General features: G+C 52.1%; 1 long non-coding RNA gene across 2 annotated transcripts in view; it reads right to left on the reverse strand.

The window, feature by feature from the left end:
* The window catches only part of LOC144487908 (uncharacterized), a 60775-nt gene extending 50329 nt beyond the window's left edge, over positions 1–10446 (reverse strand). Inside the window, exons 1-2 of one of the 2 annotated variants that reach the window (XR_013496478.1) lie at positions 10321–10446; positions 9766–9904 (exon numbers count right to left, since the gene is read on the reverse strand). This is a non-coding gene — a long non-coding RNA (uncharacterized LOC144487908). The remainder of the gene's footprint in view (positions 1–9765; positions 9905–10320) is intronic. The other variant, XR_013496479.1, reaches the window with a different exon arrangement.
* Between the last annotated feature and the right edge of the window lie 15057 nt (positions 10447–25503).

Consider the following 25503-nt stretch of genomic DNA (forward strand, 5'->3'; position numbering starts at 1 on the left):
TTATAATCTTTGCCCCGTCCAATAAAGGCAAGCATGCCATATGCCGTATTCACTACCTTCTCCACCTGTGACGTCACCTTTAAGGACCTGTGGAGTTATGGACTCAGTGCCCAGCTCCCTGTCTCTGGAGAAAAGTCTCAGTCACAGCCCTCTGGGATTCCTGATTGACAGAATTAATCAAGTAAATAAACAAATAAATAAATGTTGGGAGGCTGATTTTAAAAAGTCTCCAAGGAATGGACACAGCTTGTTCCCAGTTTAAAGAGGGGAGTTTATCTCTTTCTGTGACTGAGATGTTGTCCATTCAGACTCGGAATATACGTGGCGTTCAGTGTCTGGGTGGGAGGATTACACCAGGCATGAAGCTGGGAGAATTACATTTCTCCCCTTTGTCCCATCCGGATATCGTCAAATTATTGCCCATGGGATCTGGCTGTGCATCAATAACCAGCTGCCTTTCCTGAACTCCAACTTGTAAACATGCAAATTTGAAATGGAACTGGCTCAGTGACTGTAAAACACTTGGGAAGGAGGAGGGAGGGATGAAATTAAAATTCCCCGGCCTTGGAAATGGCTTGTTCCCAATTCCAGAGTCCGGATTGTGTTTTTAGATGGGGTGGTGTGAATTGGAGAATGGCCAGGGGCAGGGGGTCAGGACAGGGGTTTAATATCACTGCCTCTGTCACTCCAGCTTTCAGGATTGTTGTGTTTCACTGGAGTGGAACGATTCCTGCTCTTTGCACCAAGGTTTAATGCAGCCTCTGTGACTAGGCCTCAATTCAAGCCCTAATCTCACAGGGCCCTCAGGAAGCCTCCTCCATTTGCTTCATCCCCAAACAGTGTCTGTGCTAAATTGGATGGGATGAATGATTCAATAAACTGTAGCAGCCTCTTTAATTCTTCTTTTGGAATGTTATTGAGGGTTTTACTCGCTCTCTCTCTCTCTCTCTGCGTCCCTTTGTGTATCTTTGTGATTGAAGGAAATGAAGGAAAGGTGACAGAGAGAGAGATTGTGAAAACAGTGGTGGAAATGTGGTTTCTTCACAGATTCCAACATGACAACAAATGCAGCAGAAACAGGTGGAGAGAGAGAGAGAGGGAGAGGAGAAACGAGGCGGATGTGGAAACAGCTGGATGTGGTGGGTTAAACTGAGGCTGTTAGTGGGAGGGGGCTTCAATGAGGGACACACCCTCCATTTTAATTCTGAGGGTCGTGTTGGGATCGTGTCTCAGTCTCTTTTTCCCACGCTCTCTCAGACTGATTCTCTGTCAGTCTCAGTCTCTCTCTCAGTCTGATTCTCTGTCAGTCTCAGTCTCTCTCTCAGTCTGATTCTCTGTCAGTCTCAGTCTCTCTCTCAGTCTGATTCTCTGTCAGTCTCAGTCTCTCTCTCAGTCTGATTCTCTGTCAGTCTCAGTCTCTCTCTCAGTCTGATTCTCTGTCAGTCTCAGTCTCTCTCTCAGTCTGATTCTCTGTCAGTCTCAGTCTCTCTCTCAGTCTGATTCTCTGTCAGTCTCAGTCTCTCTCTCCGTCTGATTCTCTGTCAGTCTCAGTCTCTCTCTCAGTCTGATTCTCTGTCAGTCTCAGTCTCTCTCTCAGTCTGATTCTCTGTCAGTCTCAGTCTCTCTCTCAGTCTGATTCTATGTCAGTCTCAGTCTCTCTCTCAGTCTGATTCTCTGTCAGTCTCAGTCTCTCTCTCAGTCTGATTCTCTGTCAGTCTCAGTCTCTCTCTCAGTCTGATTCTCTGTCAGTCTCAGTCTCTCTCTCCGTCTGATTCTCTGTCAGTCTCAGTCTCTCTCTCAGTCTGATTCTCTGACAGTCTCAGTCTCTCTCAGTCTGATTCTCTGTCAGTCTCAGTCTCTCTCAGTCTGATTCTCTGTCAGTCTCAGTCTCTCTCTCAGTCTGATTCTCTGTCAGTCTCAGTCTCTCTCTCAGTCTGATTCTCTGTCAGTCTCAGTCTCTCTCTCAGTCTGATTCTCTGTCAGTCTCAGTCTCTCTCTCAGTCTGATTCTCTGTCAGTCTCAGTCTCTCTCAGTCTGATTCTCTGTCAGTCTCAGTCTCTCTCAGTCTGATTCTCTGTCAGTCTCAGTCTCTCTCTCAGTCTGATTCTCTGTCAGTCTCAGTCTCTCTCTCAGTCTGATTCTCTGTCAGTCTCAGTCTCTCTCTCACTCTGATTCTCTGTCAGTCTCAATCTCTCTCTCAATCTGATTCTCTGTCAGTCTCAGTCTCTCTCTCAGTCTGATTCTCTGTCAGTCTCAGTCTCTCTCTCAGTCTGATTCTCTGTCAGTCTCAGTCTCTCTCTCAGTCTGATTCTCTGTCAGTCTCAGTCTCTCTCTCAGTCTGATTCTCTGTCAGTCTCAATCTCTCTCTCAGTCTGATTCTCTGTCAGTCTCAATCTCTCTTTCTCAGTCTGATTCTCTGTCAGTCTCAATCTCTCTTTCTCAGTCTGATTCTCTGTCAGTCGCAGTCTCTCTCTCAGTCTGATTCTCTGTCAGTCTCAATCTCTCTCTCAGTCTGATTCTCTGTCAGTCTCAATCTCTCTCTCAGTCTGATTCTCTGTCAGTCTCAGTCTCTCTCTCAGTCTGATTCTCTGTCAGTTTCAGTCTCTCTCAGTCTGATTCTCTGTCAGTCTCAATCTCTCTTTCTCAGTCTGATTCTCTGTCAGTCTCAGTCTCTCTCTCAGTCTGATTCTCTGTCAGTCTCAGTCTCTCTCTCAGTCTGATTCTATCTCTGTCTGTCACATTCTCTTTCTCTCTGCCTCATTCTCTCTGCCTGTCGATGTCTGTAAACATTTACTCAAAAATAAAATATTTCCAATTTATATGCCTGCTGTCATTTTCGACATTACAGCAATCCTGCAGAAACTGAGAGAGAGAAAGATCCACTGTGAGAAAGCTGAATTTTAAAATCCCACTATTTTGGTGATCTTTGTGTCCACAGGGTGATTGCAGAATTCCAAAATTACAATACTGAGGTCACATTATACGCTGCACCAGGAGGAAACCCCTGCAGACACGGGGAGAACGTGAAAACTCCACACAGACAGTGACCAAAGCCGAGAATCGAACGCAATACACTGGCGCTGTGAGGCAGCAGTGTTAACCCACTGTGCCACTGTGTCACTGTGAGACAGCAGTGTTAACCCACTGTGTAACCGTGTCACTGTGAGGCAGCAGTGTTAACCCACTGTGTCACCGTGTCACTGTGAGGCAGCAGTGTTAACCCACTGTGTCACCGTGTCACTGTGAGGCAGCAGTGTTAACCCACTGTGTCACCGTGTCACTGTGAGACAGCAGTGTTAACCCACTGTGTCACCGTGTCGCTGTGAGACAGCAGTGTTAACTCACTGTGTCACCGTGTCGCTGTGAGGCAGCAGTGTTAACCACTGTGTCACCGTGTCACTGTGAGGCAGCAGTGTTAACCCACTGTGCCACTGTGAGACAGCAGTGTTAACTCACTGTGTCACCGTGTCACTGTGAGACAGCAGTGTTAACCCACTGTGTCACCGTGTCACTGTGAGACAGCAGTGTTAACCCACTGTGTCACCGTGTCACTGTGAGACAGCAGTGTTAACCCACTGTGTCATCGTGTCACTGTGAGGCAGCAGTGTTAACCCACTGTGTCACCGTGTCACTGTGAGACAGCAGTGTTAACACACTGTGTCACCGTGTCACTGTGAGGCAGCAGTGTTAACCCACTGTGTCACCGTGTCACTGTGAGGCAGCAGTGTTAACCCACTGTGTCACCGTGTCACTGTGAGGCAGCAGTGTTAACCCACTGTGTCATCGTGTCACTGTGAGGCAGCAGTGTTAACCCACTGTGTCACCGTGTCACTGTGAGACAGCAGTGTTAACCCACTGTGTCACCGTGTCGCTGTGAGACAGCAGTGTTAACTCACTGTGTCACCGTGTCGCTGTGAGGCAGCAGTGTTAACCACTGTGTCACCGTGTCACTGTGAGGCAGCAGTGTTAACCCACTGTGCCACTGTGAGACAGCAGTGTTAACTCACTGTGTCACCGTGTCACTGTGAGACAGCAGTGTTAACCCACTGTGTCACCGTGTCACTGTGAGACAGCAGTGTTAACCCACTGTGTCACCGTGTCACTGTGAGACAGCAGTGTTAACCCACTGTGTCATCGTGTCACTGTGAGGCAGCAGTGTTAACCCACTGTGTCACCGTGTCACTGTGAGACAGCAGTGTTAACCCACTGTGTCACCGTGTCACTGTGAGGCAGCAGTGTTAACCCACTGTGCCACCGTGTCACTGTGAGGCAGCAGTGTTAACCCACTGTGTCACGTGTCACTGTGAGGCAGCAGTGTTAACCCACTGTGTCATCGTGTCACTGTGAGGCAGCAGTGTTAACCCACTGTGTCACCGGGTCACTGTGACGCAGCAGTGGTAACCCACTGTGTCACCATGTCGCTGTGAGGCAGCAGTGTTAACCCACTGTGTCACCGTGTCACTGTGAGGCAGCAGTGTTAACCCTCTGTGTCACCGTGTCAACCCACTGTGTCACCGTGTCACTGTGAGACAGCAGTGTTAACCCACTGTGTCACCGTGTCACTGTGAGACAGCAGTGTTAACCCACTGTGTCACCGTGTCACTGTGAGGCAGCAGTGTTAACCCACTGTGTCACTCTGAGGGAGCAGTGTTAACCCACTGTGTCACCGTGTCGCTGTGAGGCAGCAGTGTTAACCCACTGTGTCACCGTGTCACTGTGAGGCAGCAGTGTTAACCCACTGTGTCACTGTGAGGGAGCAGTGTTAACCCACTGTGTCACCGTGTCGCCGTGAGGCAGCAGTGTTAACCCACTGTGTCACCGTGTCACTGTGAGGCAGCAGTGTTAACCCACTGTGTCGCTGTGAGACAGCAGTGTTAACCCACTGTGTCACCGTGTCACTGTGAGGCAGCAGTGTTAACTCACTGTGTCACCGTGTCACTGTGAGACAGCAGTGTTAACCCACTGTGTCACCGTGTCACTGTGAGGCAGCAGTGTTAACTCACTGTGTCACCGTGTCACTGTGAGGCAGCAGTGTTAACCCACTGTGTCACTGTGAGGCAGCAGTGTTAACCCATTGTGTCACCGTGTCACTGTGAGGCAGCAGTGTTAACTCACTGTGTCACCGTGAGGCAGCAGTGTTAACCCACTGTGTCACCATATCACTGTGAGACAGCAGTGTTAACCACTGTGTCACCGTGTCACTGTGAGACAGCAGTGTTAACCCACTGTGTCACCGTGTCACTGTGAGACAGCAGTGTTAACCAACTGTGTCATCGTGTCACTGTGAGGCAGCAGTGTTAACCCACTGTGTCACCGTGTCACTGTGAGGCAGCAGTGTTAACCCACTGTGTCACCGTGTCACTGTGAGGCAGCAGTGTTAACCCACTGTATCACCGTGTCACTGTGAGGCAGCAGTGTTAACCCACTGTGTCACCGTGTCACTGTGAGACAGCAGTGTTAACCCACTGTCTCACCCTGTCACTGTGAGGCAGCAGTGTTAACCCACTGTGTCACCGTGTCACTGTGAGGCAGCAGTGTTAACCCACTGTGTCACCGTGTCACTGTAAGGCAGCAGTGTTAACCCACTACGTCATCGTGTTACTGTGAGGCAGCAGTGTTAACCCACTGTGTCACCGTGTCACTATGAGGCAGCAGTGTTAACCCACTGTGTCACCGTGTCACTGTGAGGCAGCAGTGTTAACCCACTGTGTCACCGTGTCGCTGTGAGACAGCAGTGTTAACCCACTGTGTCACCGTGTCACTGTGAGACAGCAGTGTTAACCCACTGTGTCACCGTGTCAACCCACTGTGTCACCGTGTCACTGTGAGACAGCAGTGTTAACCCACTGTGTCACCGTGTCAACCCACTGTGTCACCGTGTCACTGTGAGACAGCAGTGTTAACCCACTGTGTCACCGTGTCAACCCACTGTGTCACCGTGTCACTGTGAGGCAGCAGTGTTAACACACTGTGTCACCGTGTCACTGTGAGGCAGCAGTGTTAACCCACTGTGTCACCGTGTCAACCCACTGTGTCACCGTGTCACTGTGAGGCAGCAGTGTTAACCCACTGTGTCACCGTGTCACTGTGAGGCAGCAGTGTTAACCCACTGTGTCACCGTGTCAACCCACTGTGTCACCGTGTCACTGTGAGGCAGCAGTGTTAACCCACTGTGTCACCGTGTCACTGTGAGGCAGCAGTGTTAACCCATTGTGTCACTGTGAGGCAGCAGTGTTAACACACTGTGTCACCGTGTCACTGTGAGGCAGCAGTGTTAACCCACTGTGTCACCGTGTCACTGTGAGGCAGCAGTGTTAACCCATTGTGTCACTGTGAGGCAGCAGTGTTAACACACTGTGTCACCGTGTCACTGTGAGGCAGCAGTGTTAACCCACTGTGTCACCGTGTCACTGTGAGGCAGCAGTGTTAACCCACTGTGTCACCGTGTCAACCCACTGTGTCACTGTGTCACTGTGAGGCAGCAGTGTTAACCCACTGTGTCACCGTGTCACTGTGAGGCAGCAGTGTTAACCCACTGTGTCACCGTGTCAACCCACTGTGTCACCGTGTCACTGTGAGGCAGCAGTGTTAACCCACTGTGTCACCGTGTCACTGTGAGGCAGCAGTGTTAACCCACTGTGTCACCGTGTCACTGTGAGGCAGCAGTGTTAACCCATTGTGTCACTGTGAGGCAGCAGTGTTAACACACTGTGTCACCGTGTCACTGTGAGGCAGCAGTGTTAACCCACTGTGTCACCGTGTCACTGTGAGGCAGCAGTGTTAACCCACTATGTCACTGTGAGGCAGCAGTGTTAACACACTGTGTCACCGTGTCACTGTGAGGCAGCAGTGTTAACCCACTGTGTCACCGTGTCAACCCACTGTGTCACCGTGTCACTGTGAGGCAGCAGTGTTAACCCACTGTGTCACCGTGTCACTGTGAGGCAGCAGTGTTAACCCATTGTGTCACCGTGTCACTGTGAGGCAGCAGTGTTAACCCACTGTGTCACCGTGTCACTGTGAGGCAGCAGTGTTAACCCACTGTGTCACCGTGTCACTGTGAGGCAGCAGTGTTAACCCACTGTGTCACCGTGTCACTGTGAGGCAGCAGTGTTAACCACTGTGTCACCGTGTCGCTGTGAGACAGCAGTGTTAACCCACTGTGTCACCGTGTCACTGTGAGACAGCAGTATTAACCCACTGTGTCACCGTGTCACTGTGAGACAGCAGTGTTAACCCACTGTGTCACCGTGTCACTATGAGGGAGCAGTGTTAACCCACTGTCTCACCCTGTCACTGTGAGGCAGCAGTGTTAACCCACTGTGTCACCGTGTCACTGTAAGGCAGCAGTGTTAACCCACTGCGTCATCGTGTTACTGTGAGGCAGTAGTGTTAACCCACTGTGTCACCGTGTCACTGTGAGGCAGCAGTGTTAACCCACTGTGTCACCGTGTCAACCCACTGTGTCACCGTGTCACTGTGAGACAGCAGTGTTAACCCACTGTGTCACCGTGTCACTGTGAGACAGCAGTGTTAACCCACTGTGTCACCGTGTCAACCCACTGTGTCACCGTGTCACTGTGAGACAGCAGTGTTAACCCACTGTGTCACCGTGTCACTGTGAGACAGCAGTGTTAACCCACTGTGTCACCGTGTCACTGTGAGGCAGCAGTGTTAACCCGCTGTGTCACTGTGAGGGAGCAGTGTTAACCCACTGTGTCACTGTGTCGCTGTGAGGCAGCAGTGTTAACCCACTGTGTCACCGTGTCACTGTGAGACAGCAGTGTTAACCCACTGTGTCACCGTGTCACTGCGAGGCAGCAGTGTTAACCCACTGTGTCACTGTGAGGGAGCAGTGTTAACCCACAGTGTCACCGTGTCGCTGTGAGGCAGCAGTGTTAACCCACTGTGTCACCGTGTCACTGTGAGACAGCAGTGTTAACCCACTGTGTCATCGTGTCACTGTGAGGCAGCACTGTTAACCCACTGTGTCACCGTGTCACTGTGAGGCAGCAGTGTTAACCCCCTGTGTCACCGTGTCACTGTGAGGCAGCAGTGTTAACCCCCTGTGTCACCGTGTCACTGTGAGGCAGCCGTGTTAACCCACTGTGTCACCGTGTCACTGTGAGGCAGCAGTGTTAACCCACTGTGTCACCGTGTCACTGTGAGGCATCAGTGTTAACCTACTGTGTCACCGTGTCGCTGTGAGACAGCAGTGTTAACCCACTGTGTCACCGTGTCGCTGTGAGGCAGCAGTGTTAACCCATTGTGTCACCGTGTCACTGTGAGGCAGCAGTGTTATCCCACTGTGTCACCGTGTCACTGTGAGGCAGCAGTGTTAACCCACTGTGTCACTGTGAGGGAGCAGTGTTAACCCACTGTGTCATCGTGTCGCTGTGAGGCAGCAGTGTTAACCCACTGTGTCACCGTGTCACTGTGAGGCAGCAGTGTTAACCCACTGTGTCACTGTGAGGGAGCAGTGTTAACCCATTGTGTCACCGTGTCGCTGTGAGGCAGCAGTGTTAACCCACTGTGTCACCGTGTCGCTGTGAGGCAGCAGTGTTAACCCACTGTGTCACCCGTGTCACTGTGAGGCAGCAGTGTTAACCCACTGTGCCACCGTGAGGCAGCAGTGTTAACCCACTGTGTCACCGTGCCAGTGTGAGGCAGCAGTGTTAACCCACACTGCCCTTGAACAAAATGGCTTGCTATGCAATTTGGGAGGACAGTTAAGAGTCAGACATGTTGCTTTGGCTCTGGAATGGCATGTAGACCAGACCAGCTAAGGACAGCAGATTTCCGTCTCTGAAGGGCATGAGTGAAGCAGGGGGAGGATGAAGGTGTGGAGAGAGAAATTGAGAGTGCGAGGGGGTGATAGTGAAGAGAGTGATGGGGACAGGAAAGAGTGCGAGGGAACACAAGAAATTGATTGAAAGCAAAGCAAAGCAAGGGGGGGGGGGGGGGGGGGCGGTGCAGTGAAAAAAGACACAGAGTCTCCAGTGTGAGCTCAGTTCTCAGCTCCCACTCTTTGGAAAAAAGCCTCAGCCACAACCCACTGGGATTCCTGAATCATAGAAATAAACAAATAAACAGACCACATCCTGGTAAATCTTTTCTATTCCCTCTCCAAAGCCTCCACATCCTTCTGGCAGTGTGGCGACCAGAATTGAACACTATATTCCAAGTGCGGTCTAACTAAGCTTCTTTGAAGCTGCAACACGACTTGCCAATTTTTAAACTCAATGTCCCGGCCGATGAAGGCAAGCATGCCGTATGCCTTCTTGACTACCTTCTCCCCCTGCATTGCCACTTTCAGTGACCTGTGTACCTGTACACCCAGATCCCTCTGCCTATCAATACTCTGAAGGGTTCTGCCATTTACTGTAAGTTTCCTATCTGTGTTAGACCTTCCAAAATGCATTACTGCACATTTGTCCGGATTAAACGCCATCTGCCACCTCTCTGCCCAAGTCTTGGACTGATCGATATCCTGCTGTATCCTCTGATGGTCCTCATCGCTATCCACAAATCCACCAACCTTTGTGTCATCAGCAAACTTACCTTCCCCCACCACCCCTCATCCCTTGCCCCCCGCAACCCCTCAACCCCTCCCCACAACCTTCAACCACCCCCACAACCCCTCATCCCCTCCCCACAACATCTCGCACCCTTCAACCCCTCCCCCTTGCCCCACGTCCCCCCACAACTCGCCCCCTCAATACCAATTGAGTCCAATCAATGTACTTGGACTATCAGCGACAATACCTTGTGTATTGATGTGTTTGTCCAGAAGCTTCTTCAATCAGAGAGTCCCTGCCTCCAGCAGCCACTCAGGTAGCGAGTTCCAGATTTGCAACACAGTCTGCTCAACAATCTGTCATGATGTGGAGATGCCGGCGTTGGACTGGGGAAAACACAGTAAGAAGTTTAACAACACCAGGTTAAAGTCCAACAGGTTTATTTGGTAGCAAAAGCCACACAAGCTTTCGGAGCTGCAAGCCCCTTCTTCAGCCCCCCTCAACATTGTCCCCACATCCCCTCTGAAACACTCTCACCTTTAACCTCTGCCCTTTGGTCAAACCCAGACCAAGATGGCACTGGGCATGCGCTCTCCTGACATTGCCCCTCACAAACATGGCACTGGGCATACGCTCACTTCACATTGCCCCTCACAAAGATGGCGGCGGCGCAGGCGCACAGCCCCGCTGGAAACATGGCGGCGGTGAACTCGGGGCAGAAACGGGGAACAATACTGGGCTCCCGCTGGGTACAAACGGGGAACCGGGGATTTCATTCTCTGAGTTTCCGCTGGACACAAACCTGGTTATGAATCCTCTCCGCCCACCCGCCGGATCCATCGCTCCCCCCGAGCCGCCATTCCACTCACTGACATCATACCCATTGCCATCCCGCACACTGCGCATGCTCCACTCCCAGCCCCGCCTCTCATTCACTCCGATTGGTTGGAGGACCAGCCCCTCCCGCTCGGTCCTCCAGTCTCGCCCCCTTCTCCTCCTATTGGTCCGGAGCTGCCGTCAATCAGCCGGGCATTGTGACGGTTTGAGATGGTGGGCGGGGCCACAGCACCAGGTTAAAGGTCAACAGGTCTATTTGGCAGCACAAGACACGAGCTTTCGGAGCACTGCTCCTTGATCAGGGGAGTGGGAGATGTGTTCACAAACAGGGCCGACAGAGACACTCACTCAATTTACACAATAATGGTTGGAATGTGAGTCTTCGGGGAAGCGTTCTCCAAGGCTGCCTTCACCACACACGCCAGCGCAGAGTCACTGAGCAGAGACTGATAGTCAAGTTCCACACACATGAGGACGGCCCCAACCGCCATCTTGGGTTCATGTCACGCTATCTGGATGATCTGGATGAGGAAGTGGAGGGATGGGTTGGTAAGTTTGCCGACGACACGAAGGTTGGTGGGGTTGTGGATAGTCTGGAGGGATGTCAGAAGTTACAGAGGGACATAGATAGGATGCAAGACTGGGCGGACAAGTGGCAGATGGACTTCAACCCAGATAAATGCGTCGTGGTCCATTTTAGCAGGTCGAATGGGATGAAGGAGTACAATATTAAGGGAAAGACTCTTAGTACTGTAGAGGATCAGAAGGACCTTGGGGTCCGGGTCCATAGGACTCTAAAATTGGCCCTGCAGGTGGAGGAGGTGGTTAAGAAGGCGTATGGTGTGCTGGCCTTTATCAATCGAGGGATTGAGTTCAGGAGTCCGGGGATAATGATGCAGCTATATAAGACCCTCGTCAGACCCCACTTGGAGTACTGTGCTCAGTTCTGGTCGCCTCATTACACGAAGGATGTGGAAAAGATTGAAAGGGTGCAGAGGAGATTTACAAGGATGTTGCCTGGATTGAGTGGCATGCCTTATGAGGATAGGCTGAGGGAGCTCGGTCTTTTCTCCTTGGAGAGACGTAGGATGAGAGAAGACCTAATAGAGGTATATAAGATGTTGAGAGGCTTTTTCCCAGGGTGGAAATGGCTGCTATGAGAGGACACAGGTTTAAGTTGCTGGGGGGGGGGGGGGGGGTAGGTACTGGGGAAATGTTAGGGGGAAGTTTTTCACACAGAGGGTGGTGGGTGAGTGGAATCGGCTGCCGTCAGTGGTGATGGAGGCAAACTCAATAGGGTCTTTTAAGAGACTCCTGGTTGAGTCCATGGGACTTAATAGGATGGAGGGTTATAGGTAGGCCTAAAAGGTAGGGTTATGTTCGGCAAAACTTGTGGGGCCGAAGGGCCTGTTTTGTGCTGTAGTTTTCTATGTTTCTATCTGTAACCCCCACGACTTGCCTGGCCTTGCAGAATCTCACTAACTGTCCTGTCTGGAGACAATACACATCTTTCACCGCTGCTTAACCCTCTCTCCACTCACATTGTCTGTACCTTTCAGACTTGCTTACCTGTAAAGACTCGCATTCCAACCGTTATAATGCACTGGCTAAAGCCAAACACAGTAAGAAGTTTAACAACACCAGGTTAAAGTCCAACAGGTTTATTTGGTAGCAAAAGCCACACAAGCTTTCGGAGCTCCAAGCCCCTTCTTCAGGTGAGTGGGAATTCTGTTCACAGACAGGGCAGATAAAGACACAGACTCTATTTACATGAATAATGGTTGGAATGCGAATACTTACAGCTAATCAAGTCTTTAAGATACAAAGAACGAGAGTGGAGAGAGCATCAAGACAGGCTAAAAAGATGTGTATTGTCTCCAGACAAGACAGCCAGTGAAACGTTGCAGGTCCAGGCAAGCTGTGGGGGTTACAAATAGTGTGACATGAACCCAATATCCCGGTTGAGACCGTCCTCGTGTGAGCGGAACTTGGCTATCGTTTTCTGCTCAGCGACTCTGCGCTGTCGTGTGTCGTGAAGGCCGCCTTGGAGAACGCTAACCTGAAGATCCAAGGCTGAATGCCCGTGACTGCTGAAGTGCATAAACATGAGGAGAGAAACAGTCAGTAACACAGGGTGCTGGGGGAGAGGGGTTACTGAATTACAGTGTGAGGGAGCTGCATTAACATTAGTACAGACACAGTCAGTAACACAGGGTGCTGGGGGGAGAGGGGTTACTGAATGACAGTGTGAGGGAGCTGCATTAACATCAGTGCAGATTCAGTCAGTAACACAGGGTGCTGGGGGGAGAGGGGTTACTGAGTGACAGTGTGAGGGAGCTGGATTAACATCAGTAGAGATACAGTCAGTAACACAGGGTGCTGGGGGGAGAGGGGTTACTGAGTGACAATGTGTGGGAGCTGGATTAACATCATTAGAGACACAGTCAGTAACACAGGTGCTGGGGGAGAGGGGTGACTGGGTGACAGTGTGAGGGAGCTCTACTAACATCAGCAGAGATACAGTCAGTAACACAGGGTGCTGGGAAAAGGGGTTACTGAGTGACAGTGTGAGGGAGCTGGACTAACATCAGTACAGACACAGTCAGTAACACAGGGTGCTGGGGGAGAGGGGTTACTGAGTGACAGTGTGAAGGAGCTGGATTAACATTAGTACAGATACAGTCAGTAACACAGGGTGCTGGGGGAGAGGGGTTACAGAGTGCCAGTGTGAGGGAGCTGGATTAACATCAGTACAGATACAGTCAGGAACACAGGGTGCTGGCGGAGAGGGGTTACAGAGTGACAGTGTGAGGGAGCTGGATTAACATCAGTGAAGACACAGTCAGTAACACAGGGTGCTGGGGGAGAGGGGTTACTGAGTGACAGTGTGAGGGAGCTGGATTAACATCAGTACAGATACAGTCAGTAACACAGTGTGCTGGGGGCGAGGGGTTACTGAGTGACAGTGTGAGGGAGCTGGTTTAACATCAGTGCAGATACAGTCAGTAACACAGGGTGCTGGGGGGAGAGGGGTTGCTGAGTGACAGTGTGAGGGAGCTGGTTTAACATCAGTGCAGATACAGTCAGTAACACAGGGTGCTGGGGGGAGAGGGGTTGCTGAGTGACAGTGTGAGGGAGCTGGATTAACATCAGTACAGATACAGTCAGTAACACAGGGTGCTGGGGGGAGAGGGGTTACTGAGTGACAGTGTGAGGGAGCTGGATTAACATCAATAGAGACACAGTCAGTAACACAGGTGCTGGGGGGAGAGGGGTGACTGAGTGACAGTGTGAGGGAGCTGGATTAACATTAGTACAGATACAGTCAGTAACACAGGGTGCTGGGGGAGAGGGGTTACTGAGTGACAGTGTGAGGGAGCTGGATTAACATCAGTACAGATACAGTCAGTAACACAGGGGCTGGAGTAGGGGGGCGACTGAGTGTCAGTGTGAGGGAGCTGGATTAACATCAGTACAGATACAGTCAGTAACACAGGGTGCTGGGGGAGAGGGGTTACTGAGTGACAGTGTGAGGGAGCTGGATTAACATCAGTACAGATACAGTCAGTAACACAGGGTGCTGGGGGAGAGGGGTTACTGAGTGACAGTGTGAGGGAGCTGGATTAACATCAGTACAGATACAGTCAGTAACACAGGGTGCTGGGGGAGAGGGGTTACTGAGTGACAGTGTGAGGGAGCTGGATTAACATCAGTAGAGACACAGTCAGTAACACAGGGTGCTGGGGGAGAGGGGTTACTGAGTGACAGTGTGAGGGAGCTGGATTAACATCAGTACAGATACAGTCAGTAACACAGGGTGCTGGGGGAGAGGGGTTACTGAGTGACAGTGTGAGGGAGCTGGATTAACATCAGTGCAGATACAGTCAGTAACACAGGGGCTGGAGTAGGGGGGCGACTGAGTGTCAGTGTGAGGGAGCTGGATTAACATCAGTACAGATACAGTCAGTAACACAGGGTGCTGGGGAAGAGGGGTTACTGAGTGACAGTGTGAGGGAGCTGGATTAACATCAGTAAAGATACAGTCAGTAACACAGGGTGCGGCGGGGAGAGGGGTTACTGAGTGACAGTGTGAGGGAGCTGGATTAACATCAGTACAGATACAGTCAGTAACACAGGGTGCTGGGGGAGAGGGGTTACTGAGTGACAGTGTGAGGGAGCTGGATTAACATCAGTAGAGATACAGTCAGTAACACAGGGTGCTGGGGAAGAGGGGTTACTGAGTGACAGTGTGAGGGAGCTGGATTAACATCAGTACAGACACAGTCAGTAACACAGGGTGCTGGGGGAGAGGGGTTACTGAGTGACAGTGTGAGGGAGCTGGATTAACATCAGTACAGACACAGTCAGTAACACAGTGTGCTGGGGGGAGAGGGGCTACAGAGTGACAGTGTGAGGGAGCTGGATTAACATCAGTACAGATACAGTCAGTAACACAGGGTGCTGGGGGAGAGGGGTTACTGAGTGACAGTGTGAGGGAGCTGGATTAACATCAGTACAGATACAGTCAGTAACACAGGGTGCTGGGGGAGAGGGGTTACTCAGTGACAGTGTGAGGGAGCTGGATTAACATCAGTACAGATACAGTCAGTAACACAGGGTGCTGGGGGAGAGGGGTTACTCAGTGACAGTGTGAGGGAGCTGGATTAACATCAGTACAGATACAGTCAGTAACACAGGGTGCTGGGGGAGAGGGGTTACTCAGTGACAGTGTGAGGGAGCTGGATTAACATCAGTACAGATACAGTCAGTAACACAGGGTGCTGGGGGAGAGGGGTTACTGAGTGACAGTGTGAGGGAGCTGGATTAACATCAGTACAGATACAGTCAGTAACACAGGGTGCTGGGGGGAGAGGGGCTACAGAGTGACAGTGTGAGGGAGCTGGATTAACATCAGTACAGATACAGTCAGTAACACAGGGTGCTGGGGGAGAGGGGTTACTCAGTGACAGTGTGAGGGAGCTGGATTAACATCAGTACAGATACAGTCAGTAACACAGGTTGCTGGGGGGAGAGGGGTTACTGAGTGACAGTGTGAGGGAGCTGGATTAACATCAGTACAGATACAGTCAGTAACACAGGGTGCTGGGGGGAGAGGGGCTACAGAGTGACAGTGTGAGGGAGCTGGATTAACATCAGTACAGATACAGTCAGTAACACAGGGTGCTGGGGGAGAGGGGTTACTGAGTGGCAGTGTGAGGGAGCTGGATTAACATCAGTAGAGATACAGTCAGTAACACAGGGTGCTGGGGGGAGAGGGGTTACTGAGTGACAGTGTGAGGGAGCTGGATTAACATCAGTACAGATACAGTCAGTAACACAGGGTGCTGGGGGAGAGGGGTTACAGAGTGACAGTGTGAGGGAGCTGGATTAACATCAGTACAGATACAGTCAGTAACACAGGGTGCTGGGGGAGAGGGGTTACTGAGTGGCAGTGTGAGGGAGCTGGATTAACATCAGTACAGACACAGTCAGTAACACAGGGTGCTGGGGGAGAGGGGTTACTGAGTGACAGTGTGAGGGAGCTGGATTAACATCAGTATAGATACAGTCAGTAACACAGGGTGCTGGGGGAGAGGGGTTACTGAGTGACAGTGTGAGGGAGCTGGATTAACATCAGTGCAGATACAGTCAGTAACACAGGGGTCTGGGGGAGATGGGTTACTGAGTGACAGTGTGAGGGAGCTGGATTAACATCAGTACAGATACAGTCAGTAACACAGGGTGCTGGGGGAGAGGGGATACTGAGTGACAGTGTGAGGGAGCTGGATTAACATCAGTACAGACACAGTCAGTAACACAGGGTGCTGGGGGAGAGGGTGACTGAGTGACAGTGATGGGGAGCTGGATTCACATCAGTACAGATACAGTCAGTAACACAGGGTGCTGGGGGAGAGGGGTTACTGAGTGACAGTGTGAGGGAGCTGGATTAACATCAGTACAGATACAGTCAGTAACACAGGGTGCTGGGGGAGAGGGGTTACTGAGTGACAGTGTGAGGGAGCTGGATTAACATCAGTACAGATACAGTCAGTAACACAGGGGTCTGGGGGAGAGGGGTTCCTGAGTGACAGTGTGAGGGAGCTGGATTAACATCAGTACAGATACAGTCAGTAACACAGGGTGCTGGGGGAGAGGGGTTACTGAGTGGCAGTGTGAGGGAGCTGGATTAACATCAGTACAGATACAGTCAGTAACACAGGGTGCTGGGGGAGAGGGGTTACTGAGTGACAGTGTGAGGGAGCTGGATTAACATCAGTACAGATACAGTCAGTAACACAGGGTGCTGGGGGAGAGGGGTTACTGAGTGACAGTGTGAGGGAGCTGGATTAACATCAGTACAGATACAGTCAGTAACACAGGGTGCTGGGGGAGAGGGGATACTGAGTGACAGTGTGAGGGAGCTGGTTTAACATCAGTGCAGATACAGTCAGCAACACAGGGTGCTGGGGGGAGAGGGGTTACTGAGTGACAATGTGTTGGAGCTGGATTAACATCATTAGAGACACAGTCAGTAACACAGGTGCTGGGGGGAGCGGGGTGACTGAGTGACAGTGTGAGGGAGCTGTACTAACATCAGTAGAGATACAGTCAGTAACACAGGGTGCTGGGAAAAGGGGTTACTGAGTGACAATGTGAGGGAGCTGGACTAACATCAGTCAAGATACAGTCAGTAACATAGGGTGCTGGGGGGAGGGGTTACTGAGTGACAGTGTGAGGGAGCTGCATTAACATCAGTACAGATACAGTCAGTAACACAGGGTGCTGGGGAAGAGGGTTACTCAATGACAGTGTGAGGGAGCTGGATTGACATCAGTCGAGATACAGTCAGGAACACAGGGTGCTGGGGGAGAGGGATTACTCAGTCACAGTGTGAGGGATCTGGATTAACATCAGTGCAGATTCAGTCAGTAACACAGGGTGCTGGGGGAGAGGGGATACTGAGTGACAGTGTGAGGGAGCTGGATTAACATCAGTACAGACACAGTCAGTAACACAGGGTGCTGGGGGAGAGGGGTTACTGAGTGACAGTGTGAGGGAGCTGGATTAACATCAGTACAGACACAGTCAGTAACACAGGGTGTTGGGGGAGAGCGGTTACTGAGTGACAGTGTGAGGGAGTTGGATTAACATCAGTGCAGATACAGTCAGTAACACAGGGTGCTGGGGGAGAGGGTTTACTCAGTCACAGTGTGAGGGAGCTGGATTAACATCAGTACAGATAGTCAGTAACATAGGGTGTTGGGGGAGAGGGGTTACTGAGTGACAGTGTGAGGGAGCTGGATTAACATCAGTACAGATACAGTCAGTAACACAGGGTGCTGGGGGAGAGGGGTTACTGAGTGACAGTGTGAGGGAGCTGGATTAACATCAGTACAGATACAGTCAGTAACACAGGGTGCTGGGGGGAGAGGGGCTACAGAGTGACAGTGTGAGGGAGCTGGATTAACATCAGTACAGATACAGTCAGTAACACAGGGTGCTGGGGGAGAGGGGTTACTCAGTGACAGTGTGAGGGAGCTGGATTAACATCAGTACAGATACAGTCAGTAACACAGGTTGCTGGGGGGAGAGGGGTTACTGAGTGACAGTGTGAGGGAGCTGGATTAACATCAGTACAGATACAGTCAGTAACACAGGGTGCTGGGGGGAGAGGGGCTACAGAGTGACAGTGTGAGGGAGCTGGATTAACATCAGTACAGATACAGTCAGTAACACAGGGTGCTGGGGGAGAGGGGTTACTGAGTGGCAGTGTGAGGGAGCTGGATTAACATCAGTAGAGATACAGTCAGTAACACAGGGTGCTGGGGGGAGAGGGGTTACTGAGTGACAGTGTGAGGGAGCTGGATTAACATCAGTACAGATACAGTCAGTAACACAGGGTGCTGGGGGAGAGGGGTTACAGAGTGACAGTGTGAGGGAGCTGGATTAACATCAGTACAGATACAGTCAGTAACACAGGGTGCTGGGGGAGAGGGGTTACTGAGTGGCAGTGTGAGGGAGCTGGATTAACATCAGTACAGACACAGTCAGTAACACAGGGTGCTGGGGGAGAGGGGTTACTGAGTGACAGTGTGAGGGAGCTGGATTAACATCAGTATAGATACAGTCAGTAACACAGGGTGCTGGGGGAGAGGGGTTACTGAGTGACAGTGTGAGGGAGCTGGATTAACATCAGTGCAGATACAGTCAGTAACACAGGGGTCTGGGGGAGATGGGTTACTGAGTGACAGTGTGAGGGAGCTGGATTAACATCAGTACAGATACAGTCAGTAACACAGGGTGCTGGGGGAGAGGGGATACTGAGTGACAGTGTGAGGGAGCTGGATTAACATCAGTACAGATACAGTCAGTAACACAGGGTGCTGGGGGAGAGGGGTTACTGAGTGACAGTGTGAGGGAGCTGGATTAACATCAGTACAGATACAGTCAGTAACACAGGGTGCTGGGGGAGAGGGGTTACTGAGTGACAGTGTGAGGGAGCTGGATTAACATCAATAGAGACACAGTCAGTAACACAGGTGCTGGGGGGAGAGGGGTGACTGAGTGACAGTGTGAGGGAGCTGGATTAACATTAGTACAGATACAGTCAGTAACACAGGGTGCTGGGGGAGAGGGGTTACTGAGTGACAGTGTGAGGGAGCTGGATTAACATCAGTACAGATACAGTCAGTAACACAGGGGCTGGAGTAGGGGGGCGACTGAGTGTCAGTGTGAGGGAGCTGGATTAACATCAGTACAGATACAGTCAGTAACACAGGGTGCTGGGGGAGAGGGGTTACTGAGTGACAGTGTGAGGGAGCTGGATTAACATCAGTACAGATACAGTCAGTAACACAGGGTGCTGGGGGAGAGGGGTTACTGAGTGACAGTGTGAGGGAGCTGGATTAACATCAGTACAGATACAGTCAGTAACACAGGGTGCTGGGGGAGAGGGGTTACTGAGTGACAGTGTGAGGGAGCTGGATTAACATCAGTAGAGACACAGTCAGTAACACAGGGTGCTGGGGGAGAGGGGTTACTGAGTGACAGTGTGAGGGAGCTGGATTAACATCAGTACAGATACAGTCAGTAACACAGGGTGCTGGGGGAGAGGGGTTACTGAGTGACAGTGTGAGGGAGCTGGATTAACATCAGTGCAGATACAGTCAGTAACACAGGGGCTGGAGTAGGGGGGCGACTGAGTGTCAGTGTGAGGGAGCTGGATTAACATCAGTACAGATACAGTCAGTAACACAGGGTGCTGGGGAAGAGGGGTTACTGAGTGACAGTGTGAGGGAGCTGGATTAACATCAGTAAAGATACAGTCAGTAACACAGGGTGCGGCGGGGAGAGGGGTTACTGAGTGACAGTGTGAGGGAGCTGGATTAACATCAGTACAGATACAGTCAGTAACACAGGGTGCTGGGGGAGAGGGGTTACTGAGTGACAGTGTGAGGGAGCTGGATTAACATCAGTAGAGATACAGTCAGTAACACAGGGTGCTGGGGAAGAGGGGTTACTGAGTGACAGTGTGAGGGAGCTGGATTAACATCAGTACAGACACAGTCAGTAACACAGGGTGCTGGGGGAGAGGGGTTACTGAGTGACAGTGTGAGGGAGCTGGATTAACATCAGTACAGACACAGTCAGTAACACAGTGTGCTGGGGGGAGAGGGGCTACAGAGTGACAGTGTGAGGGAGCTGGATTAACATCAGTACAGATACAGTCAGTAACACAGGGTGCTGGGGGAGAGGGGTTACTGAGTGACAGTGTGAGGGAGCTGGATTAACATCAGTACAGATACAGTCAGTAACACAGGGTGCTGGGGGAGAGGGGTTACTCAGTGACAGTGTGAGGGAGCTGGATTAACATCAGTACAGATACAGTCAGTAACACAGGGTGCTGGGGGAGAGGGGTTACTCAGTGACAGTGTGAGGGAGCTGGATTAACATCAGTACAGATACAGTCAGTAACACAGGGTGCTGGGGGAGAGGGGTTACTCAGTGACAGTGTGAGGGAGCTGGATTAACATCAGTACAGATACAGTCAGTAACACAGGGTGCTGGGGGAGAGGGGTTACTGAGTGACAGTGTGAGGGAGCTGGATTAACATCAGTACAGATACAGTCAGTAACACAGGGTGCTGGGGGGAGAGGGGCTACAGAGTGACAGTGTGAGGGAGCTGGATTAACATCAGTACAGATACAGTCAGTAACACAGGGTGCTGGGGGAGAGGGGTTACTCAGTGACAGTGTGAGGGAGCTGGATTAACATCAGTACAGATACAGTCAGTAACACAGGTTGCTGGGGGGAGAGGGGTTACTGAGTGACAGTGTGAGGGAGCTGGATTAACATCAGTACAGATACAGTCAGTAACACAGGGTGCTGGGGGGAGAGGGGCTACAGAGTGACAGTGTGAGGGAGCTGGATTAACATCAGTACAGATACAGTCAGTAACACAGGGTGCTGGGGGAGAGGGGTTACTGAGTGGCAGTGTGAGGGAGCTGGATTAACATCAGTAGAGATACAGTCAGTAACACAGGGTGCTGGGGGGAGAGGGGTTACTGAGTGACAGTGTGAGGGAGCTGGATTAACATCAGTACAGATACAGTCAGTAACACAGGGTGCTGGGGGAGAGGGGTTACAGAGTGACAGTGTGAGGGAGCTGGATTAACATCAGTACAGATACAGTCAGTAACACAGGGTGCTGGGGGAGAGGGGTTACTGAGTGGCAGTGTGAGGGAGCTGGATTAACATCAGTACAGACACAGTCAGTAACACAGGGTGCTGGGGGAGAGGGGTTACTGAGTGACAGTGTGAGGGAGCTGGATTAACATCAGTATAGATACAGTCAGTAACACAGGGTGCTGGGGGAGAGGGGTTACTGAGTGACAGTGTGAGGGAGCTGGATTAACATCAGTGCAGATACAGTCAGTAACACAGGGGTCTGGGGGAGATGGGTTACTGAGTGACAGTGTGAGGGAGCTGGATTAACATCAGTACAGATACAGTCAGTAACACAGGGTGCTGGGGGAGAGGGGATACTGAGTGACAGTGTGAGGGAGCTGGATTAACATCAGTACAGATACAGTCAGTAACACAGGGTGCTGGGGGAGAGGGGTTACTGAGTGGCAGTGTGAGGGAGCTGGATTAACATCAGTACAGATACAGTCAGTAACACAGGGTGCTGGGGGAGAGGGGATACTGAGTGACAGTGTGAGGGAGCTGGTTTAACATCAGTGCAGATACAGTCAGCAACACAGGGTGCTGGGGGGAGAGGTGTTACTGAGTGACAATGTGTTGGAGCTGGATTAACATCATTAGAGACACAGTCAGTAACACAGGTGCTGGGGGGAGCGGGGTGACTGAGTGACAGTGTGAGGGAGCTGTACTAACATCAGTAGAGATACAGTCAGTAACACAGGGTGCTGGGAAAAGGGGTTACTGAGTGACAATGTGAGGGAGCTGGACTAACATCAGTCAAGATACAGTCAGTAACACAGGGTGCTGGGGGGAGGGGTTACTGAGTGACAGTGTGAGGGAGCTGCATTAACATCAGTACAGATACAGTCAGTAACACAGGGTGCTGGGGAAGAGGGTTACTCAATGACAGTGTGAGGGAGCTGGATTGACATCAGTCGAGATACAGTCAGGAACACAGGGTGCTGGGGGAGAGGGATTACTCAGTCACAGTGTGAGGGATCTGGATTAACATCAGTGCAGATTCAGTCAGTAACACAGGGTGCTGGGGGAGAGGGGATACTGAGTGACAGTGTGAGGGAGCTGGATTAACATCAGTACAGACACAGTCAGTAACACAGGGTGCTGGGGGAGAGGGGTTACTGAGTGACAGTGTGAGGGAGCTGGATTAACATCAGTACAGACACAGTCAGTAACACAGGGTGTTGGGGGAGAGCGGTTACTGAGTGACAGTGTGAGGGAGTTGGATTAACATCAGTGCAGATACAGTCAGTAACACAGGGTGCTGGGGGAGAGGGTTTACTCAGTCACAGTGTGAGGGAGCTGGATTAACATCAGTACAGATAGTCAGTAACATAGGGTGTTGGGGGAGAGGGGTTACTGAGTGACAGTGTGAGGGAGCTGGATTAACATCAGTACAGATACAGTCAGTAACACAGGGTGCTGGGGGAGAGGGGTTACAGCGTAACAGTGTGAGAGAGTTGAATTGACATCAGTGCAGATACAGTCAGTAACACAGTGTGCTGGGGGAGAGGGATTACTGAGTGACAGTGTGAGGGAGTTGGACTAACATCAGTACAGATACAGTCAGTAACACAGGGTGCTGCGGGGAGAGGGGTTACTGAGTGACAGTGTGAGGGAGCTGGATTAACATCAGTACAGATACAGTCAGTAACACTGGGTGCTGCGGGGAGAGGGGTGACTCAGAGACTGTGCGAGGGTGCTGAATTAACATTAGTAGAGATACCGTCAGTAACACACGGTGTTATGGGGAGAGATTGAGCAGATTGGGTTTGTACTCGTTGGAGTTTAGAAGGCTGAGGGATGATCTTATAGAGGCCTATAAGATAATGAAAGGGCTGGATATGGTAGAAGTGGAGGGAATGTGGTGATATAAACAGGGCCTAGTTTTAAGGCTGATTAAATTGGATATCCTAAATTAAAGAATTGGGCACATTGAAATCAAACACAGTCAAACCGCAGGCAGGCCAATTGTACAATACACAAATGTGTCTGGGCCTGACCCATCAACCACCCATCAAAGGTCGTTACACTCTACTTGAGACTTAGCAGGAGATCATGGCACCTCATTGAAATGCATCGGTCTATTGTTAGAAGCCCAGATCGGGCCAGACTTTCTGTCACCAAGAAATCCTGTAGAAACCTTACCTGATAACAAGTTCAACAACATGGAGATGGACACCTGGGGGGCGGACCCTGGTGTCCTGTCAGGCAGACATCAAGAAACCCACTGGGTATTGGAACCCCCTCCTGGGACTTCATTGGTCAGAAGCCAGAGAAGTTTCTGGAAAGGCAAGCAGGCTGGGGATAAAGGGACATATTCAGAGGCACACAGGAGCGAAGACTCGACAGGGGAGACAGCCGTGACCATTCGGAAGACTGACCAGACAAGGAAGGAAGGAAGAAGCGGCCATCGAGACTCACCTTCGTGACAACAGACCAGAGGGACTCAGAGAATCGGGCCTGCAGTTTAACCAAGTCACCTTTACGGGTAGTATACTTGAATCTGCTGGGGTATCCTCTTGTTTTATGTGGGTAATTTAAGGGTTAATAGTGTTATTTAATAAACTTGTTGAACCTTTACTTGTGTTTGTCCTTGTCCACCTTGCAAATAAGGGCACCGGGGTAAAACCTTGGAGTAAGTAAACTGGTTGAAAGTATCTGAGAATTAACAGGTACAACAGTGGCACCCCAGATGGGACTTCGATAAGAAGTAATACGTTGCTCCGAAGTCGAATCTTCAACCCGGTATTCTCCAACACTCCGTCTGAGCCTGCATTAAGAGGGCAGATGCCCCACGTGACGGCCAGTCTTAAGTGAGTGAAGGACTAATACAGATTCAACCAGTAAATTGGGCCATAAACCCGGTGTCTGTAACACAAGGTGGACAAACTGTGTAGTCAGAACTAGAACAGTCTAGGGAATTTGGGTAAAATCTACGGGAGGAATTTAGTACCTTGCCTATACTCAAGTGACAAATCCTAAAAGGAAATAATCATGGCCAGTCATGCTGCATTGGAGGACCTCTGGGATTGGGGTTCAAATGTCCAAATCCACCCATGGGTCCGCATTCTGTCACAACTGGCCGTAATAGGAATCCTACTTATGATAGTGTACCTAACCCTGGGTTTTGCCCCCCCCTGGGTTTTGCCCCCCCCCTGGGTTTTGCCCCCCCCCCTGGGTTTTGCCCCCCCCCCCCTGGGTTTCCCCCCCCCCTGGCTTTCCCCCCCCCCCTGGGTTTTGCCCCCCCCCTGGGTTTTGCCCCCCCCCCTGGGTTTTGCCCCCCCCCCCTGGCTTTCCCCCCCCCCCTGGCTTTCCCCCCCCCCCTGGCTTTCCCCCCCCCCTGGGTTTTGCCCCCCCCCCGGGTTTTGCCCCCCCTGGGTTTTGCCCCCCCCCTGGCATTGCCCGCCCCCGAATTGCCCGCCCCCGATTGCCCGCCCCCCGATTGCCCGCCCCCGAATTGCCCGTCCCCGATTTGCCCGCCCCCAAATTGCCCCCCCCGATTGCCCGCCCCCCGATTGCCCGCCCCCCGATTGCCCGCCCCCGATTGCCCGCCCCCGAATTGGCCCCCCCCAATTGCCCGCCCCCCAATTGCCCGCCCCCAATTGCCCGCCCCCAATTGCCCGCCCCCGAATTGGCGCCCCCCAATTGCCCGCCCCCGGATTGCCCGCCCCCGGATTGCCCGCCCCCGGATTGCCCCCCCCGATTGCCCGCCCCCGATTGCCCGCCCCCGATTGCCCGCCCCCGATTGCCCGCCCCCGATTGCCCGCCCCCCGATTGCCCGCCCCCCGATTGCCCGCCCCCCGATTGCCCGCCCCCCGATTGCCCGCCCCCCGATTGCCCGCCCCCGATTGCCCGCCCCCCATTGCCCGCCCCCCAATTGCCCGCCCCCCGATTGCCCGCCCCCCGATTGCCCGCCCCCCCGATTGCCCGCCCCCCGATTGCCCGCCCCCGATTGCCCGCCCCCGATTGCCCGCCCCCGATTGCCCGCCCCCGAATTGCCCGCCCCCGAATTGCCCGCCCCCGAATTGCCCGCCCCCGAATTGCCCGCCCCCGAATTGCCCCGCCCCCGAATTGCCCCGCCCCCGAATCCCACTCTAATCACCCCCCCACTCACTCTCTCTCAGGAACTCACCGCCAAAGCCCTCTGAGCCACTCCCAATCCTTCTCAACCCGCTGCCCTCAATCTCCACTAATTCCCCCCCAAAACTCCCCTTTCCCCCACCTGATTCCCTGTCCCTCTGCCCGATCTGCTTCAATCCGACTCTGTAAGCACCCCCTCCCCCCGCTCAATCTCTCTGACACCCACTGCCAATCTGACTCTCAGCCCCCTGAATCCTCCAAGTTCCTGCCCCAAATCCTCAGCCCCCCCCCAAAGGCTCCCTTTGCCCCCCCTGCCAAAATCAAGCCACCCAATCCTTCCTCA

The sequence above is a fragment of the Mustelus asterias genome, unplaced genomic scaffold, assembly GCF_964213995.1.
Source record: "Mustelus asterias unplaced genomic scaffold, sMusAst1.hap1.1 HAP1_SCAFFOLD_1121, whole genome shotgun sequence".
Classification (NCBI taxonomy): Eukaryota; Metazoa; Chordata; class Chondrichthyes; order Carcharhiniformes; family Triakidae; genus Mustelus; species Mustelus asterias.